Source organism: Idiotropiscis lumnitzeri, chromosome 6 (genome assembly GCF_059441095.1).
Source record: "Idiotropiscis lumnitzeri isolate Australia: NSW breed Sydney's pygmy pipehorse chromosome 6, RoL_Ilum_1.0, whole genome shotgun sequence".
NCBI classification, from domain to species: Eukaryota; Metazoa; Chordata; class Actinopteri; order Syngnathiformes; family Syngnathidae; genus Idiotropiscis; species Idiotropiscis lumnitzeri.
This window is the reverse complement of record NC_142396.1, coordinates 22,245,570-22,253,097: the sequence shown is the minus strand read 5'-3', so window position 1 is coordinate 22,253,097 and position 7,528 is coordinate 22,245,570. Positions and strand designations below refer to the sequence as shown.

The 7,528-nt window shown below is 39.0% G+C and overlaps 1 protein-coding gene and 1 pseudogene across 1 annotated transcript in view; one reads left to right on the top strand and one right to left on the bottom strand.

The window, feature by feature from the left end:
- Nucleotides 1–403: 403 nt before the first annotated feature.
- LOC148335905 (uncharacterized) overlaps nt 404–7,528 on the bottom strand; it is a 16,883-nt pseudogene continuing 9,758 nt past the window's right edge.
- klhl25 (kelch like family member 25) overlaps nt 2,694–7,528 on the top strand; it is a 54,195-nt gene continuing 49,360 nt past the window's right edge. Inside the window, exon 1 of the mRNA XM_088297903.1 lies at nt 2,694–2,855. The gene's annotated coding sequence lies outside the window, so the exon portion shown is untranslated. The remainder of the gene's footprint in view (nt 2,856–7,528) is intronic.

Here is a 7,528-nt window from a genome sequence, read left to right as displayed (position 1 = left end):
TAATACAATACAATAGTATTTATTTATTTATATAGCACTTTTCACAACACCTGGAGCTGTAATAATGGAAATCAAGACCATTCAAGACCCGCAATTATTCCTAGTGGAGGGAAATACAAATCCAGTTTGACGAAAAATAAAAATGACAGTAGATTAAAAAGTTCCTTGGTTTGAAAAAACTAAACAAAACAAGTGATCAGTTCAATAACTCCCCAAAAATGTAATTCAAACTATGACAGTTGGAATTTTGGAAGGCTAGGTATGCTCATTTGACTTTTTTCTCTTCGTGACGATATGTTCCTTCTTTTCTTCTTCCCATAGTTAATCGTAACAATTTTGTCTCATTCCCCAAAGAAGAAGTCAGATATTCCCGTTTGTCATAAAAATTTCCCAGTAGTTTCAATCACCAGTCTGATGAGCCCCAGGCAGTACCTCGGCAGCTGCTAGCCCCGTTCTGGCGCTTCAGCAGCTGAGGGACCCCGTTCCACTTGCTCGGCAGTTGCGGGCGTCCATCCCAGCACCTCGGCAATTGCGGGCCCCCGTCCCGGCACCTCAGCAGCTGCGAGCCCCATTCTGGCACCTCAGCAGCTGAGGGACCCCATTCTGGTGCCTGGTGATCCTGGTGCCATTCTGCGTACAGGTGGACATGGATCTCTATCCCACGAATTATGATTGGGACCACCAGGTACCATGCCAGATAACTATTGAGAGCTTTTCACATTTCCCCATGTCCCCTGTAGGGAACATATAATGAATGTTTATCACCAGTGCCAGTTACTGCACCGCCGCTTGACTGTGCACGCTTTTGCAGCAGTGAGTGCACTACACCCTGAACTGGTTGCCAGCCAGTCATAGGGCAGACATAGACTCTGTCACTGAGTGGGAACTGAACCCACGCTACCCACACACAAATCAGGCGAATGTACCACAACACCAACAGTGACACCTATAAGTAAATTTGTAATTAATTAATTCATCGTTTCATTCATCCATCCATTACCTGTAACCACTTCTCCTCATTAGGGTCGCGGGGGGTGCTGGAGCCTATCCCAGCTATCTTCGGGCTGAAGGCGGGGGGCACCCTGAACTGGTTGCCACCCAATCGCAGGGCACTCTGAGACAAACAACCATCCATGCTCACACTCATACCTCGAAGCAATTTAGAGTGCCCAATCAACCTATCATGCATGTTTTTGGAATGTGGGAGGAAACCGGAGTACCCGGAGGAAACCCACTCAAGCACGGGGAGAACATGCAAACTCCACACAGGAAGGCCAGAGCGGGATCGAACCCACGAGTGCTGCTCTCTCTCACTGTGAGGCCATCGTGCTAACCAGTCGGGCCACCGTGCCGTTTGTTTCATTCCTTCTTTCATTATATATGGAATTAAATTAATCAGATAAATGCATTAAATAATTAAATAAAAGTGTTATAAATTAAATGTTTCATTCATTAATTAAAAATTTAATAAAATACATGTGTCATCAATTAATTAAATTACCAATGATAATATGTAAAAACATCTATATAATTATTTCTGTATTTAATTCATTATTTCTGTATTTAATTCATTATTTAATTGTCCCGCATTGCAGTTTTCATGAATTAATTGTATCTGTCAAACTCCCCCATCAAAGTTTGGTGGGCAGGTCCTAACACCTGATTGGGTGGGCTGCGTATCAAGTCAAGGCAAATCAAATTCAGAATAATGGATTGATGCCAACTAAGTGCCAAGTGAAAATACACTTATACACTGAGTATAAAATTGAATACTCAAGCAAAACAACTAAATACAAGGCTCGACCGCTCAATCAAGGTCACTCATGAAAGTCCTCCATCAACGTAGCCGCCCTGTTTGCAACCACTTAAGGCCAAAGCAACGCTTAGACAAGATTTGAGTTCGTCAGCGTTTAGCCCCGCCCACTAACTTTGATTGGCGCATTTGATAGATAAAATAAATTCATGAAACACTGCAATGCAAGACCAAGAAATAATTTCTTAGATACAGAAATAATTAATTAAATACATAAATAATGAATTAGAGACAGATATCGATTTTTTTTAACATATAATCATATAATCATTGGTAATTTAATATCAATTAATTGCTTTAATTTATTTATTTAATTCCATATTTAATTCATAAATGAAACATTTAGTTAATTAATGACAATTTTAATGAAACATTTCATCGAGTATTTATTTATTCCCTGTGACTGGCTGGCGACCAGTTCAGGGTGTAGTGGGGCTTTTGCCCGCAGTCAGCTAGGATAGGCTCCAGCACCCTCCCGCGACCATGTACAGGATAGGCGGTGTGGATAATGACATGACATGACTTTCACTCCTCCACACATCTGCGTGTATCAGTTGTTTTTGCTTGTTTCCTATGTGTGGCCTTCTATATATATATATATATATATATGTATATAGTTCATTTTTTATGCGCGACAAATTATTCGTATCATTAAAAACAAATACCTAAATCCAATCGCTTCGACGTCGGTTTTTTTTTTGTTTTGCTTCCACGTCGTAATTACTTGGCCTCTTTCAGCAAAAACACCGAGGTCCCGCCGAGTCTCAGTTCTATTGGCTTATATTTCAATCTAAACGCGATAGAATTCGTGGATTGGCCATAACGACATTCAATCATAGTGACGGCAAATGTCATTTGTCCGCTAAGCCCATGCTTTTATTTTGGAAGGGGAGGTGGGTGTTCCTAGCTTCAGCCTCAGTTGAGTTGACTTGGCTGGGCTTGGTAAATGCTGTGTGGTGGACAGGTACAGAACGACGTTTCTCCGTGTAATTTAGCAGACCAATGCTCAACCATCGTGTGATATCCCATTACATTTGGAATTGTGAGTATAGTAAACCAAATCATGTCTATTTCTTCTCGCGGGAGCGTCGACACCGACCAAATTCCTTTAGATTCCATGTATTACTGCTCTTCGAGAGATTAGCATACAGTTCGATGGCTCTATACCAGTTGATGGCATTCGCTGAATTTGGCACACGTTGAGTGACAGACAGTCCATCTTAAATTGTTGTACGTTTGTGGCATCGGCCAGAAAATCTACTAGATTACAAAGCTTGCGATATTTAGCAACCTCTGAACACGCTTACCCTCAACTTAAAATGATGATCTTCGTCAGTATGGCCTCAACTAAGTCACTACTCGTGTGTTAGCGTTAGAATCTATTGACAAAAGAATGCTTTAGTATGTTTCATACTCTTGCATCGATCAAATGTCTCGGTTTATAGCTAATGGGGTAACTCTATGTATATAATACAATGATCACAATATGGTGTTGTTCTTTTCTTTATACCGTAATGGCTTTTTTATTTTCATTCATTTGTTTTAGTCAAGGCTTTTGTGTCATTCGTGTATGTTGCGGTCCATTTAATCATTTCTTGTTTGGTTGGACAAGTCAGAACCTTTCTATTTTGATCATACCAAAATGCAGAGATGGGTAGAGTACTCAAGTAAAAGTGCTGTTAATTTATTATAATATGACTCAAGTTGAAGTAAAAAGTAGTCATCCAAATAATTACTTGAGTAAAAGTAAAAAAGTACTTGTGTAAAAAAACTACTCAAGTCCTGAGTAACTTTAGCAACGGCCGATTTATTTTTGTATATTTTTGAAACAACCATTCAATTAGACAAAAATACAAAATAATCATCTTCAGGCAAATTAAATTCCATCCAATCAATATCCCTCCATCCATTATCTGCCGCTTTTCCGGCCGGGGTCGGGTTGCGGAGGAAGCAGCTTCAGCAGGGAAGCCCAGACTTCCCTCTCCAATCAATAGAAAAAAATAATTTAATAAAAAATAGCTTAAAACAATCTTAAGGTAAATTCAAGTACTTTAATAAATAATCCCAAAATAATCCTATATATAAAATAAATCGCAAAATTTCAAGCCCCTGTCCTTTTTTGAAATTGTTTTTAAATAAATATAATCTGAATGACAAACATTTCACAGGGGGAAGAAGAAAAAACGATTTTAGGAAACTTGCTTCTACATGGTTCCTCAATTTCGATGTTAAGTTCTTAAATGCTGAAATCTCAGTTTGTTTATGCAAACAACGTGGACGCTGTATAGTGTAGCTGGTGTCTCGCACCCTTTTTAACATTGCCATTGACGGATATTGAAGTCAGAAAGTGCATTCTTTCCACCTGGGCTGGTAATGAATGACTTAAGGGGAAAGTGGTTTTGTTGTGATGCCAGGGGTGTTCCTCCTCTTCTGTGTCTGCATAGTCAGCATTGCTGAGTGACATTTTTGAACCGTTCTTTCCGAAAACTACTCTTTGCCACTGCTGAAGTTGATTATGATCACGTGACGACTTACAAGGATGCAGGGCTACGGCTATGTCTGATTGGTAGGGATGTCACAATTCACTCAAGCCCCGATTCGATTCGATTTTCTATTTTCAGTTCCCGTTTTTGATTCGATATTTTTTTTATTTATTATATTAAATTACCACCACGCTCATCTCATTGCTGCAGCGATCCACAAATGAAATACGTATTGATGTTTAGCACAAGCGTCTCAATGTTCCGTGCATTTTGAATGGAACCAAAAACTATACACTATGCCGAGTTGCAGTATTATCATGAAACTACCCATGAATACTAAAATAAATACTTGTCAACATATTAAACATTTCTTGAGCACCAATATGTTTTTTTTTCATATAGAAGGGACTGAAATCATATGAATAAAATTGAGGAAATGCACTGTGCTAAAAAAAACTAAAATCACTTGAATTGATTTTTTAATTTTGTATTTATTTAACCTGAATAAAATCTAGTTTGCGTAATATCATTTGCACAGTCAAAAAGTGGTATGTGCCTAAAAAATAAGAGAGAGAGAGAGAGAAACAATCTCGAGCGTGATGCATATTATAAAACTCGGAACTAACAATGCTGAGCAAAACACAATTGTTAACCCATTTTCCCAATATTTTTTAGCACTGTAAATTAGAATATTCTAACGACCTAGGTCTGTTATTTTTTATTGTCGGGTGTTGCCATCAATGGCTTGTGGCAAATGCTTCATGTTGTACTTTGTGTTGTGAAATGTACGATTCCATTAACGCAACACGCGGTGCGTGTTCGCAAGTTAGCACTTGTGCTCTTGCTGTTTTTATGTCAATCACTCGTATTAGAAAACTGTTTCGATTTTTTTTTTTTTATACACGTGAGTTCGCTGACTAACGCCGCCACAATCCACAGTAGACGCAACATTATGTTCGCGTACATACGTTCGAGGACATTGCGTGCGACGTTCCATCAGATGCACACGGTAGCCTGTGCGTGCTGACTACTGCTGGCTATGTCAGACATGTATGTTATCGTAAATTAAATCGGGGGTCAGCCGCAATGTGTTTATTTTATAAATGATCATTTATCACTGCTGTGTTGCTATGAAAGGGAAGTTTACATCGTATTAAGTATCGCAGGTGTGCAGTTTGTTTACAGCACAGACATGAGACAACGGCGTTGCAAATTGATTCTTTTATTTTTTATATTGATGCATATTTTGAGCCGATTATAGCGATTATCAAATCGATTTTCGATGAATCTTCACATCCCTACTCATTGGTGAAACACCATCATTTGAAAGAGCCTGGGGGATGTCTCTCTCTGACGAAATAAATGCGCCTTACCCTGAGAGAGCGAGGGTCGGCCCCGGTCTTCTGGGGGCCCTAAGCAAAGTTTTCTTTGTGGGCCCTCTTTCTGATCAGCAGCACCAACTGTGTCGCTAGTTTTGACTCTAAAGCCCATGTCAATGTGACTGGAGCAATCTCTTCATTTATACTTTTTGTCATTGCAAAAACGCCACCAGGCGAGCGTTGGATCCTTTATAATCAGCTACCACTGTACAAGTCAAATTAGGACGACACCCCAAAAGATTTGACATTTTCCTGACTCCTAATGCTTTTCAATTTGGTGAAGTTGAGTTCAGTCATTGAATTTACTCTTCAATGCCATAGAGTGATGATTAATATTTATACACAAACAAAATTGTTTAAACCCAATGTCAGATAAGAAGAGTGCGAATTAATGCATTTATGAATTATGATAAATGAGCCCGAGGAAAGTATCTGAGGTAAATTATTATTGAAGTACCATAATGAGAAAGTGGTGGTGCTGTAACACCTCAAATTTCCCCATTATGGGACTAATAAAGGACATCTTTATCTTTATCTTTATGAGTACCTATACCTAATTAGGTACATATTTCTTTTTTTTCTTTCTTCACGGTCTAAGATCAAATGTACCATGTATCATTGTGCTTGTAATAATAATAATAAATTATTATTGTTATGATTATTATTATTATTATTATTGCTGACAAATTAATAAATACATAAGCACATTGGTGCCAACCCAATTTTAAATACTACAATAAATACATAAGTAACTAACAGGAACATGGCCAAAAAAGCCTAACGCAAGAGTTATTGCTAGTTATTGCGAGAGAACTCTAATGTTCTCGAAAATGAAATGAATAGGCACAGCGCGCAGACACAGCGTGAGCTTTATTTCCTTTTAAATATCGGTCGAAATAAAGTTCTATCGTCTGATGATGCAGGGGTAGTGGGTACATTCGCGGTCTGAGCGAATGCACCCACGGCCCCTGCGTCGTCGCATGACACCGTAGCCAGCTTAAGTTGCTATTCTCAAACACAAGGCCCCAACATCCTCCGAGCTTACATCAAGATTGTTTCTGTTCTCTACCTTTTCTTTTTTTCCGCACCAATGGATAGTCTTTTTGACATTTTTCCTGGTGCCCTTATTTACACACAATTGCTTGTTGCCTTGCGGTCCAATAATGGCAAAGTGTGATGGAGAGTTATTAATTGGTTTGCCACAAATGGAGCACATGTTGCGCATGCGCATTAGTGATCGGATTTGTCGGCAATGGGTTGCCAAATCGAGTCCCTTTGGTGAAGTCAGGGCCCTTCGCGGCTGCGTAATTGGCCTATAGATAGACAGACGCGAACGTACACAGAGAGGATTTAAGATTTAAGTAACGAGTTCAATGTAGCGCTAAGTAGCGGAGTAAGAGTACAGTTTATGCTTCGCAAATCTACTCAAGTAAGAGTAAAAAGTATAGTGATTTAAAATGACTCCTCGGAGTACATTTCCAAAACTTACTCAAGTAAATGTAAAGGTGTAAATGTAACTTGTCACTACCCACCTCTGCGTATATTCATGTGTATGTGCTATACAAAATAGTCATAATTTTGGAATGTTATACCATCTGCCCACTCAGACACGCATTCACTAAGTAATGTACTTAAAGTACTGTGTGTTGCACTAATCCAGACAATACAGACAGTAAATACATAAAAGCACCTGCAAATGACTGAATTCAAACAGACCATTTCCTGGGAGGCCAAGCTCTTATTTATTGTGAAGGAATATTTGTGGTTACGTGAGGTAACTAAGTAGCCACAATTGTACCCTTTTGTTGTGTTTACATGTAAAGAAAGTGTGTTTACCTTGTAGACCACATGTT